Genomic DNA, 13,734 nt, shown 5'->3' on the forward strand with positions numbered 1-13,734 from the left:
GGGAGAGAGAGAATCTTAAACAGACTCCATTCCCAGTGTGGAGCCCGATACAGGGCTTGATCTCACAACCCTGGGATCATGACCTGAGCCGAAATCAAGAGTCGGCTGCCTAATCGACTGAGCCACCCAGGCATCTGTTCCAGTTTGCTCACATTTAAGCTCAGTGTTTGGCTCTAGTAAATAAGTCACGATTAAAATGTCGAGAGCTACTCCAAAGAGAAGCACTCTGGTCACCATAATCACAGGCCCAGCGTGTGTCCGACTGCTCCCACTGTCCTTCACCCTGTGAGGCTCAAGGCAACCTTCAACAGCAAAAGTGAGGTCAGCAAGGGGAAGGCCTAGAGATGGAAGCAGTCGGCTTAGGTGAGCTTAGCTTAAAGAAATGGTGAAGAACAGAGGTACAAGGTGGTGAGCTGAGACTCTGGAGTCAGTTTCAGTGTTTTAAATACTAGTGTTATGTATACAGATGGCTCCCACCTGGATCCCTGCTCCTGACCTCCCCTGGGACCACAGACTAGCATATCTTACTGCCTTTCTGACCTTCATCCAAGGGACATCGCAAACTAACACATCCAAACAGACCCTAATTTCCCTCAAATCTGCTCCTCCCTGGTTTTCCCATCCCAGGAAACATACCTCCCAGTTGCTGAAACCCAAAATCTAGAAGTGATCTCTGATCCTATCTTTCTGTAGCTCTCCATCTTTAATCCATTAGCAAGTTCATATCCATAGCTACCGCCCTCATCTAAGTTGCCATCTTCTCCCATCCATCTTCTCCTTCCATCTGCCCAGTGGGTCTCCCTGCTTCTACTCTTGACAACTTATAATCCAGAGGTACGCAAAGATCTTTTATAAGCCTACATCAGATGTCAGTCCCCTAATCACCCACCCACCCCCAACCCATCGAATCTGGAATAAAATCCAAAATCCTTACCTTGTCCTTAAGGCATGACATGAGAGTGCAGACCACGGTCACTTATCTCTGTCCACCCCCGATAAGTCCCGATCACACAGCAAACTCTTACGTCCCACGGGCTCTTGCCCACCCTAATGGTGCTCCGCCTGGACCGCTCTTCCCCCAACTGATTGTACGTCTGGCTCCTTTCTGCCTTGTTGCATGCTTTGGTTTATAAATTACTTCCTCAAAGAAGTCTTTCCTAACTACCTCTCTTAAAGTAGTTCCCCAGTTACTCACTAACACATCACCTTGCTTAATTTTCATTATAGTCGCCTCACTTCCTGATATATTTTTACCTCTTCACTATCATTCCCCTCCACCCCCTCCCTATAAGTCCATGAGAGCAGGGACCTTGTCTGTTCTCAGCCAGATGCAGAGCCGCCTATGGGGGCTCAACAAACTTATGGACTGAATGAGCAAATCCAACAAAATGGAAATAGTGTCATGAGCTAGAGAGAAGATTTCTGTGATAGATACACCTGTTCTGTTACTCTGGCAGAATTATTCATACAGGGATAGAAGTGAATCCATGTTTCCTAAAGATAGGACATTTTTCTCACCCAACACTTACAAATAGACCAAAGGAAGGTACATGGGAAAACTGTACCACAATTCCTTGGGTTTTCTTGATTTGGGGGCCTTTCTTTCTAGGTCAAACCTTTTGAAGTGACACATACACATAGATAAGATACACATAATACTGCACAGTACTGCATAAGCTCCAAATCGCTGCCCACCAAGTATCACGGGCTATGGTGGCGACTGCCAGAATTCATCTGAAGTGCTTTGTCTTCCTTCTCCAAACCTCACATCCACCTGGTGCCCCGATTTCTCGTCGCCCATCTTCTCCTCTCCAATAATTTTGGGTGTCATCATTACAAATGGGAACCACGACTGTGTTTTTATGGAATGCCCAAAACACAGAAGCCTAGAGTGAGTGAAGCACACACATGGGCCCAAACCCGCCAATCCCACCTCATGCCCAGAAATGACACTGGTAACCACTTTATCCCTTCTAACCTCTTCCTATGAGTTAACATACATATGTCAGATCAGAAGAGGGGACCCATACACATGGGCTCATACTGGACAGAATCTATAATGAACCTTCTTTTTCTCTCAACAAGGTCTTGAGGGTGCTTATCACTCTTCACTATCTTACCGTTTTCTATAGTATAAATGTATCAAAATTTACTTAGCCAGACTCCTATTGACGGAAATTTATTTTCAGTTTTTCACTATTATAAAACATACAGCAATGAACATCTTTGTGTTGCTTTTTGTTGATTTTCTCCCACTAGATCTCTTCTCTTACAAGTTCCAATTTTAGTTCTGAGTCCGTAGTTCCTGATAACGTCAGTATTTCTAAGAGAATGAAGCTTTGAGTCATGTTTTATGTTCAATTCCCTACACGTCATAGCTGTTCTTGTGTGGGGGAGGTAAGTATAGATGTGAAATCACATAAAAATGCACAGCCTCTAACCAATGGTAAGTAGCAGCGATCCCTGTGTTTTTTAGTTCAAAAAGAATGATGTTGTTTATAAGCCTTCCAGATATGGAATTGACTTAACTGCACTGAACAAAACAGACTTTCTTCTCAAAAGTAATTTCAGAAGCAGGTGCTTGCTCCATTTCCTTCTAGAAAGATGTTCTTGTTTCACACAAATAAACAGCAGGCGTTGGCTTTTCTGGGTTATACAATGAGAACATGTTAGAGCTGGAATAGGCCCGTAGAGATTCAAAGCCATGTCTAAGGACCCAGCTGAGTAGTGGCAGAGAGAGGATGATGAGGAGGGTTGGACAGTCATTAAGGAGCATGAGTTTCTCTGAGAGGGAGGCTCTCAGGGGAGAGTAATGATTCAAAACAAAGTCCAGGCCCTGGTCCCCAAGGTCAACATCTCCATTGCTTGATCTTTGGGGCAACAGATAATTCATGAGATACCATCATATCATTGCATTGCTCATTGTCACCTTGCTTGTAGTTTGTTAATTATTCGACTAAACAAATATTTACTGAGCATCTACTACTTGACTGGTATGGCTTTTGTTCTGGAAGCACCGGAGTAAAATAAGCTCCATGATTCCTCCAGTAGTTTATGTTCTGGTAGAGGGGACATGGTGACTAACCTTACACATTCATACATTTCAGTGCTGATAAGCAGGAGGTAATATGGGCCTAAGTGATGGCTGGCGTCTTCCCAAAATGTTCCCGACTATCATAAATGGGGAATCAAAGAGGCTTAGATACAAAGATAAAATCAATTTCCAAAAACATTTTAAAGGAAGAGAAATCAAATTGCAAAGCTTACCATCATTTCTATTGAGATTTTCCTATTGAGGGTGAGCACGGGCCAGATTACTGGTTAACATATACGCAGGAGCAACGGTCCTAGACAAAAGAGAGACTCCTGGACCACCCCCCCCAACCAAGTCATTCTGGATGGGTCTCTGGCCCTCAAAGTCAGTGGTTCTGTCGAGAAGGACTGCATCACGAGGGCAACCTCAGAGCCAGAGTATTGTGGACAACTCAGTTGGGCATGAGCCACCATGACCTCTATAGTGACCTCACAAAAGTCTTTCAGACCATAACCGGCCAGCACTTTGATGGCAGAAGAGCAGCTTTTAGCTGCTAAGACCCCTAACAATCTTATGAATAGGCACAAGCAGGTCAGATTTAGGGTTTTAGATTTTCTCTGCCCCAGCACGAACTACTGACAGAATACATTACTGGGAGCATTAAAGACTCATCTTAAATGTTACCTTCTCAGCAATGGCTCCATGGTCCCCCCATATAAGTCATGGCAACTGCCTCAGCCAGGAATTCCTCTCCCCCACCCACCTCTAGTTTTCTTCTTACTCCTTAGCACGAATCCCCATCTTATTTAATCTCAAAGATTAACATCCTCTAGAATGTAAAATCTCTGAGGGTAACTTCTTAAAAAAATTCTACCTGGACATGATTTTGTTCCCAGAACGTAGAACAGGGGCACATAATAGGTGCTCAGCAAATACATCCTTCAAGTGTGAATAAAATGAATGAAAGAATGAACGAACAAACAGTACCTAAGTATGGCTCTGTTGGTTATTTCTGTTTCCCAAGAAAGAAAGTCTAGAATAGATGTCACCCTTTAGAAGAAACTGGAGATCACGACCTAAAATTTCTGTCAACCACTTCCTTAGAATAAAGGAAGTTAGAGAATAGAAATCACAAATAAGAGTTGAAGTGAAAGATAAAATTCATTTATGCCGATTTTCGGGTGGCTTCCTGAGCGTGCTCAATAATAAACAAATGCAAGTGAACAGACAGAGTGTCAGCTATTTGGGGTTAACGCAGTTCCCCAGTCCTCTTCCCATCTTTCCGTATCTACTTCCCTTCAAGCTTTGACTTTAAACAGACTCACATCCCCAAAGGATGGCGACAGACTCACACGATCATTTGTCAAAGAGAAACCATTAAGACGCCCAATCAAGTGACTCCACAGCTTCTGCAAAGCGTCCAGGAATCAGAGTAAACCGCCATTTTCATACAGCTGCAATTTCACCACAACACATGCTGAACTCTGTGTTCTGGCACGAGAAGCACCAGGAAGGAAACAATGCATTGCGCGGACTCCTCTCCAACCAACTTGACCTTTGAAATGACCCTTAATTTTGAAGGTCTGCTGTCAAAAGAACCCAGAGGAAGGACAGAAAGCAATTATGACAAATGGGTGTGGTGAGAAGGGGAAGACCCAACAAAGGCAAAGACCAAGGAACATAGATATTTTGCCTAAGAAAATTGCAAGGTTGCCCAAGATACACAGATGACTAACTTCCTGTGGTCACTGCGTATATCACACTTACCACTCTCATTCTACATGATGATAACATGAAATATTTCAGGTTTTAGTATGCTGATCTGGGAACTGAAATAAAGAATGTTACGGGACTTGTCCAAAGCCTCAGCATGAATAACTATCGGAAGTAGAACAAAAAACAAGTCTGACACCTGATCCAAAGCTCCTTCCACTGATATTTATGTGTGCCATAAATATTAGGATAATTGCAATTTCATTGGCAAAGTAATTTTAAGAATTTTCCCATGAGAGCTGTCACAAAACAAAGGATTAAAAACCACACTACTATATTTGATTCCATGTTTTTAGAACACCATGCTCGGAATTTTATGATTATACCTATTTATAAAAAAACAAACAAAATCATTGTACATACATCTCCAGTATGGGACTATTTATTTATAAACCTTATATGTGCACAGCTATTCTAATATATTGTGTAACTTAAAAATTCATGAAAATAGCACTCTGTTCTTCCTTTCCAATAAATCATCTTGTATCCTAAAGGTACATACCACCACTCAAATAAGTAAAACCTTCTCTATATAAAAACAATAATGAATAAAAAATTACATATCCATGAATATTAGACAACTGAATAAGACTTACAAAAATATTAATACAAACATTTACGCAAGGTAAGGGTAGGTACCTACCCTTGAATGATGGCGAGGTTCCCATGTTTGAGTAAAATAAAATGGGGATCCATGTCAGAAAACAGTCTGGCAGTTCCTCAAATGGTTCAACATACAGTTATCATTTGACCTGGCAATTCCACTCCTGGGTATATACCTGAGAGAATGAAAGCAGATGTTCACACAAGCACATGTGCACAAATGTGAATGGCAGCATTATTCACAATAGCCTAAAAGTGGAAACCACCCAAATGTCCATCAACTGATGGATGGGTAAGCAAAGTGTGTGACCACCAGAGAATGCAGTATTATTTGGCCACAATTAGAAGTGATGTATTAAGACATGCTGCAGTGTGGGTGAGCCCTGAAAACGTTATACTAAGTGAAACAACCAGTCACAAAAGATATTTCATATTGATAGATGTTTTTTTATGAAATGTCCAGAATAGGGAAATCCATAGAGACAGAACATAGATTAGTGGTATTTCAGGGGAAGGAGAGAGAATGAGAACACAAAGAGTGATAACTAAAGGGTACAGGGTACCTTTTTGAGGATCTAAATGTTCTAAAATCAACTGTGGAAAGGATGACACGTATCTGTGAATATACTAAAACCACTGAACTGTACACTTTAAAAGTGCATTTTTAAAAAATATTTATTTATTTGAGCGGGAGGAGGGAGGGGCAGAGGCAGAGGGACAGAGAATCCCAAGCAGACCCCAAGCTGAGCGTGGAGCCTGAGGTGGGGCTTGATCCCACGACCCTGAGATCACAACCTGAGCTGAAACCAAGAGTCGGAGTCTTCACCAACTTAGCCATCCAGTGCCACTGAACTGTATGCTTTAAATGGCTGGATTGTATGTTATGTGAATTCTATCTCTATCTCAATAATGCTGTCCAAAAAAATGAAATGGCAAGAAGTTCCCATCTCCCTTCAAAAAGGCGTAGGAAGCCTAGAGAGTGCTTGAATCGCATGGGCTCCGGGGTCGGGGGTTCAGAAGAGCTCCGGCTGTAAGTCAGGCTGCAAACACAGGTGCTGAAAGCTAAGGGGGAAATGGAGCGTAGATAAAGAGAATACAGAATATAGGTGCCTAAAGTCGGTACGGAGAAGAGAGGGGAAGTGGAAGTGAAATTGCCACAACTGAATTATCTGGAAAAAGAAAAGAGAAAAAAACAAAAACCAAGGGCTGGTTGTCTGTTGACAACAACAAAGATGTTGTCTTTACAACATCATGAGCATGATGGCAACCAGCACCTGGGCACCAGTTGCCGGACCCTACAGGGCAGTCCAGACATCCACCCTCATCTTCAGGCCAGGGCTGTAAGGGAGGTTCTGCTGGTCCCAATTTATAGATGGGAAACAAAGTCAACACACTTAAGTATTGTGCTTCTGTGTGATTAAGAGCCTATCTTTGAGAAATATATACAGACGTATGTAGAAATCATTGATGGAATTTCTGACATCTGCTTTAAAATAATCCAGTAGGAAGTGCCAGCCGGGGATATGGATGAAAGCCAATTGGTCATGTTGATAATTTGATAATTGTTGAAAATGGGAGGAGGGTACATGTACTATTCCCTCTACTTTTTTTTTTTAAGATTTTTTATTTATTTTTTAATGGCGAGAGAGACAGCGAGAGAGGGAACACAAGCAGGGAGAGTGGGAGATAGTCCCTCTACTTTTAAGTTTGAAATTTTCCATAAGCAAACTCCCTAGGTAAAAGTAAAAAAACAAAAAACAAAAAATAAAAACAAAAGTAGGGGCGCCTGGGTGCTCAGTCAGTTAAGCATCTAACTTTTGATTTTGGCTGAGGTCGTGATCTCAGGGTTGTGAGATGGAGCCCAGGGTCGTGAGATCGAGCCCCAGGCCAGGCTCCACACTGGGCCTGGAGTCTGTTTGAAATTCTCTCTCTCCCTCTGCCCGTCCCCCAACCCCTACCTTGCATACGTGTGTGCCCTCTCTCTCTCTCTCTCAAAAAAAAAGTTAAAAAAAAAACAAATTAAAAAAAAAGAAAAATTCCATTCATAGATAAATGGATAAAGATGCGATACCCACACACACACACACACACACACACAGGAATATTATGCAGCCATCAAAAAAAATGAAATCTTGCCATTTGCAACAATGTGGATGGAACTAGAGGGTATTATGCTAAGCGAAATAAGTCAATCAGAGAAAGACAATTATCATATGATCTCACTGACATGTGGAATTTAAGAAACAAAACAGAGGATCATAGGGGAAGAGAGGAAAAAATAAAACAAGATTAAACCACAGAGGGAGACAAACCATAAGAGACTCTTAATCATAGGAAACAAACTGAGAGTTGCTGGAGGGGATGGGAGTGGGGGGATGAGGTAACTGGGTGACGGACATTAAGGAGGGCATGGGATCTAATGAGCACTGGGTATTATATAAGACTGATGAATCACTGAACTCTACCTCTGGAACAAATAATACATTATATGTTAATTAACTGAATTTAAATTAAAAAAAATGAAATAAAAATTTTTTAAATTAAAAAAAAGAAAAAATGTCGACACTGCTATATCTGTCCATGTATCCCTGAGTTACCTCTCTGACCTTCTCTACTACCTCTCCATCCCTACACCTCTATACCCTTCTGCACCCCTACACCCCTCTATACTCTTCTACTTGCACTCCCTTCTTTATTCAAATTTCCCTTTGGAATGAGACTTTCCTCATCACCCTTTTTAAAACTGCATCCCTAAGGTGTACGCTATCCTCGTTTACTGCCCTATTTTTTTTTCCCAGAGCACTCTTCTTCTATTATCTTAGCCATCGTTATCAGTTCATAACTAACACATGGCATTTACTATGTGTCTGACACTGTTCTAGATTTTCTACACTCACACGCACTTGATCCTTCTAACAATCTATGAAGTAGATATAACAACACTAGAACCCGAGGCACCGCTTGTAACTGGAGTGTTTCACATCCAGGCAGTCTTGCTCCCAAGTTCACATTCTTACCTGTGACAGCACAGGGATAAAGGAAAGACCTTTAAATCTCACAGATCCAAACATCTCTCCAGAATATCAAAACTGATCAAGCACGAAGGGGCTGCCGGCAATGTCAGTGACATGCTTATGCTTACCTCCCTGGGCCCAAATCTCCACAGGGACCAAGAGTTTAAACTAAGAATGAGACCAAAACCAACAAACAAAAAACACATTTTATATATGTCATAGGACAGTTCAAATGATTCGACGACAGCCATATTGCTTAAAATACCCTTAAAATGTGCATAAACAAAAGTTCAACTCTCCTGACCTACCATATTTAAAATAGCCATCCCTCGAGCTGGCTTCTAAGAAAAATCTCCAAATAAAGAAGGAGAGAATAGGGAAGTATGTTACATGTATTTCCTGGACAGTTGTTTTCTGACCCACTACAGATTGCTGAAATAAAAGAATGTGGAAGAGTTTAAGGCCACCCCGCCCTCCAGTCTTCAGCTCCTGAAATCAAGAAGACAAAAGCATCTGCTGGTCCTGAGTGCTTTTCAACCTCACCTGCCCCCCCAAAACTTTGAAGTCTAATTTACATTTATCTCTTTTAATAAGTGTAAAACTAAGGATCCAAGAACAGAACTAAAGTATTTTCTTAAAGTAATTTCCAAACATTAGTTGTTGGGCAGATCACATTTAAGTGTGTAGATTATTTTGGCTTTTTCTCCTTTGTCATTTTCCAGCCTACGTTGAGGATGACAAAAACACTTGCCTCTGAAACTTCCTTTTACATAATGGAAGTGTTTCTCTTTCACAGTTCACGCTTCATGTTCCAGTGAGAAATAAAACATTCATTCAATATAGGATTATTATGACTATTTTATGGATGAGAAAACTGAGGCCCAGGAAAAGGAAGTAAAGTGAAGACCACACAGCAACTCAACAGCAAGCTCAGCACTGGGACATGGAACCTTGCTCCAGAACCCCAATCTCACCATCATGCTGCCTGTATGTATGGGATAAAACACAGTGCAGAAGTTAAGAAAAAAACACCAGGGTCCCAATCAAATATAATTTTTATGTCAATCTGAGAAATACCTCACTTACTAGCTGTGTGACCTTGGGTAAGGCACTTAACCTCTCTGTGCTTCAGTTTCTTTACAGATTGTTGTGAGAACTAAATGAATTCTCAGTCTGGCACACAATATTCAATAAAAGTTAGCTTTATCATCACCATCAGTGTTATTTAATAAAAACTTACAGTTCAGTATACAACAGCACAACTAAGGAGAGCTAGTTTTATTTCCCAACTTCATAAATGAGTCACCTCTCAACTCCTTTTAATTAAAATGAAAAACCAATCAGAGAGTTTGGTGACATTGACATGCTTACCTTATTTATCTTTTTAGAAAAGATATATACAATATAACATACAGGCATTAGGATTGCTCATGTTTATAATGGCTGGAAGGTTGGACATGCTTATTTAAAAAGAACTGCTTAAATTGTAACAGTAACACCACCCAACCTTGTGACTCTTTCCTTTCCATATTAGAAACATGAATCTAAATTTAGTAACAAGGGAAACTATTTAAATTTGGCAATGCTATTATTTGTGTGCCCTCAGACAGGTGGGGAAAACCTGTTAGCAAGCAATGGTACTCTTTCTTTAGCTCTTTACTATCTTCCTCTAAAGATCATTCGAATGAAAAATGCTTATTCTTGCATATTTATCCTTGGCTCTGACAGAGTCTTCCCCAATCAGAAAACAAGAACTCCAACTTCAGAAAGCCAACAATGTTTTCAGAGTTAAATGGTCTCATGAAGAGCATGTCAAATAATGAAACCCGCCCCCCCCCCGGCCCCCCGCCACTGGCCACTACCAATTTTCCTCAACTTTCTTAGCATCTCCCTCAGGCCCTAAAGAAGATGGGGAAGGCAAAGTTCCTGTCCCCTGACCCCTGATGGCACACTGTGATGCGCCGTGTCAGGTACTAGCGCTGGGAAGAGGAATTGCAGCAACACACGGAGAAACAGACACATTGCGACATTTTGGACAGGGAAGCAGGAAAATGCCCACACTACACGGATGGTGCTGCCTTAATTCTGCTCCAAAGGAGGTTCTGCTGGTGGCCAGGAGGGAGGTGTGAGCAGCAGTGTGATGATAATCTTAATTTATAGAAACCACACTTCATACTTTTCAAAACACCCTCCCTCCTTCCAAACCATCCAGTGGGAGGTGGGCCAGGGATTATCCCCCCACTTCTCACACAGGCATACTGAGGTTCAACGAGGTTTCTTGACTTGCCAAAACCTCACTGCTATTCGGCCTTAGGACAGAGTCTACGAAACCCAAATTTGCCGACCCTCAGCCCTTCGAGCTTTCCCACCACATCTTCAATTCAAAGATCCTTCCAAGTTCCACTGCAATCATACCGTAAGCACAGTTATGGAATATACCCCTTCTTGTTAGTCTTAATTCCCATTTAGGGCTGAATAACCCCTCTTCCGAAGGTTTTCCACATTCTCCAAGCTGACAGCATCAGTAGTCGCAGGAGGGGGGATGGCAAACCTCACCGCGCGGCGACAGGCAGGCTGGAGGGGGTGGGGGTGAAATGCAGCGATTCCGCTTTCCCCGCTGCAATCTCAGCAGGTGGACTTCACAACGGGCGCTCGACCACCCGATATGCCGCGCTCTCACGCTCTAACCTAGCTCGGTGAAGTACCAAAAAGTTTGGCTTTTGTCACCAGATATCCAAGGTTCGGTGTTGGGGAGGAGATCCTCCGCGGGCCTTCGCCATCTGTGGGCGCGCTTTTGGGGAACCGAGAAAAGCCATCGCGTCCGGAACACAGCGCCTGGGTCCACGCAGGGCGCAGGCTCTGTGCTCCCTGAGAGTCGCCAAGCGATAAAGTGCCCGGAGGTCCCGCTCCTAAGCCTTCCGCATCCAAGCGGAGCACAGGGGCCCTCCCTCTTGCAAGTTCCATAAAAATCCTCCACCCCCGCAGAGGAGCCCCTTCCTACGTTCACCCAGGGGCCTCGGCACTGCCCAGCCCCCGCACGGCCCCGGGCTCGCGCAAGCCTCCCCGGCGCCCCTCGCACCACCTCACCTCTCCAGCAGCCTCGCCCCGCCGGCGAGCCCCTACCTCGGGCACCCCTCGCACCCCCACCGCTCCGACAGCCTCCCCCTGCCGGCGTGCCCCCACCTCGGGCTCCCGTCGCGGCCCCAGCCCGGGCCGCCTCACCTCGGCTCGCCAGGTGAGCGCACCGCGTCGGCTCCCGGCTCGCGTGGGTCCGCGCGCCTAGCGGCGGCGGTGCCAGGTCAGCGCGCGCCACCGCGGCGGAAAGGGGGAGCGCGGAGGGGGAAGCGGCGCCCTGACGCTGCCACGCCACCACCACCACCCCCCCCTCCCCGCCCCGTCGGAATCCCGGGCTACCGCCGCAATCCGAGAAGGCCCCCGGGGAAGCGAAGCGCAGCCCCCGAGCCGGCTGCCTGCTGGGAGATGCGGAGGACGCGAGCCGGCACGAGCTTGGGCGCCCGCGCTCCTCCACCCTAGGCGGCCGTGCCCCAGGCCCCCACCTCCGAGCCCTGGGTGACGTGGGCTGGGACAGCCGGGAGCAGCCGTGCTCAGCTCTCCCCGGGTTCCTTCCCGAAATCACCCCCTGCCCTCGCTGGGGGCCCAAGACGCAAGCGCGCTGTCAGGGGTTGAAACCCGGAGAAAAACGCAGACCTGGAGGACAACGAATTCCCGGCCCCAGACGCCCCAAGCGGCGGTATTTGCATCCATGCAACTGCCTGAGATGGGGAACGGTCCTCCTGAGTAATTGGGATTAGTCTGCATAGAAATCTGCACGCCCAGCGGGGACCTAAAACTTATCCGGAGCGTGACCTCAGCTGGCTGCTCCACGCGGAGCCCGGCTCCGAGGACTTCCCTGGATTCCGTCCCACGTAATCGTCACCTTGCACTCTAGAAGCGAGGGTTTGCAGTTCAGTCACAGCTATGCTACAGGTGGCATCCAGATCTAGGTGGATGCTGGGGAGAAGCTGCCAACCAAAACAGAACGTTTTCATAACTAGAAACCTAAGCCCTGACTTAGTTTACTAGGGCAGAGTGCACGATGTCCCTTCGCCCCTAGGGAGCTTCAACGCACTCCAGCAGCGGAGTGGGGAAAGAATCTCAGAGTTACCTGTCCCCATAACAACAGGCAGGTGAGCCTGTCTGGGATTACTTAAAAGAATCCCTTCTGCAGGGTAAAACCAACCTCATCGCACCCCCCCCCCCCCCGTGGTTCCTTGGCTTTGTCTTGTGTCACTTCCAGGTTGTGGAACCAGGTCACAGGTATGTTGGCCTTTATGTGCTGGATGTCTCTCTGGAACACCCCCTCCGAACACCCTCTCCCTGGCACAGCCTAGAGTGGAGTGGCTAAGGGGCGGCTCCAGATAGTCGCTGCTCCCTCAGAAGACAGTGGGATCCAGTATCAAAGCCAGTTGTTATACTAGCTGTCAATCACCCCACTTTTGTTGAGCACAGTCTGTGTGGAGCCTAGAGCCGCTTAGACCTGAAAGGACTCTGGACTTTTGGGGTTCTGTCTCAGGAATTCAGATAGGCTGAAGGCAGACTGGGAAGGGCTTACCTTAAACAGAAAGGAAGGAAGGGAGGGAGGGAGGGAGGGGAAGGTTGTAAATGTGTGCTGCTCTCCTATGTACCAGGTACTTTCCCACATTATTTTGAGCTATCCATCAACATTCCTGAGAATAACAAATCATCTGCTTCCATTTCACAAAGGAGAAATCTGTGTCTTAAAGAGGTTAAGTTACGGGCGCCTGGGTGGCTCAGTCATTAAGCGTCTGCCTTCGGCTCAGGTCATGATCCCAGGGTCTTGGGATCGAGTCCCACATCGGGCTCCCTGCTCGGCGGAAGCCTGCTCTCCCTCTCCCTCTCCCACTCCTGCTGCTTGTGTTCCTGCTCTCGCTATCTCTGTCTCTGTCAAATAAATAAATAAAATCTTAAAAAAAAAAAAAAAAAAAAGAGGTTAAGTTACTTGCCCAAGGTCACAGAGCTAGTAAAGTACAGTCAGGCTTTAAAGACCAGTGTCTCTAACACCAAACCTTATGTCCATTTTCCAACATGCTACTAGCAAGACACAGAAAAATAATGAACTTGAGGGGCAAGGCAAGAGCCTTTCCCAGGAATATTTAAAAGAGAAGAATCAAGAGGAAGTAGAGAGAAAGAATATCATGCAAAGTAAATCAGTCAGTCTGCTAGTTAAAAAAACTCTCAAAATACAAAAACAAACTGTACTAGGTGGTAGCCTGGACAAGTCCAAGATAA

The sequence above is a fragment of the Neomonachus schauinslandi genome, chromosome 3, assembly GCF_002201575.2.
Source record: "Neomonachus schauinslandi chromosome 3, ASM220157v2, whole genome shotgun sequence".
Classification (NCBI taxonomy): Eukaryota; Metazoa; Chordata; class Mammalia; order Carnivora; family Phocidae; genus Neomonachus; species Neomonachus schauinslandi.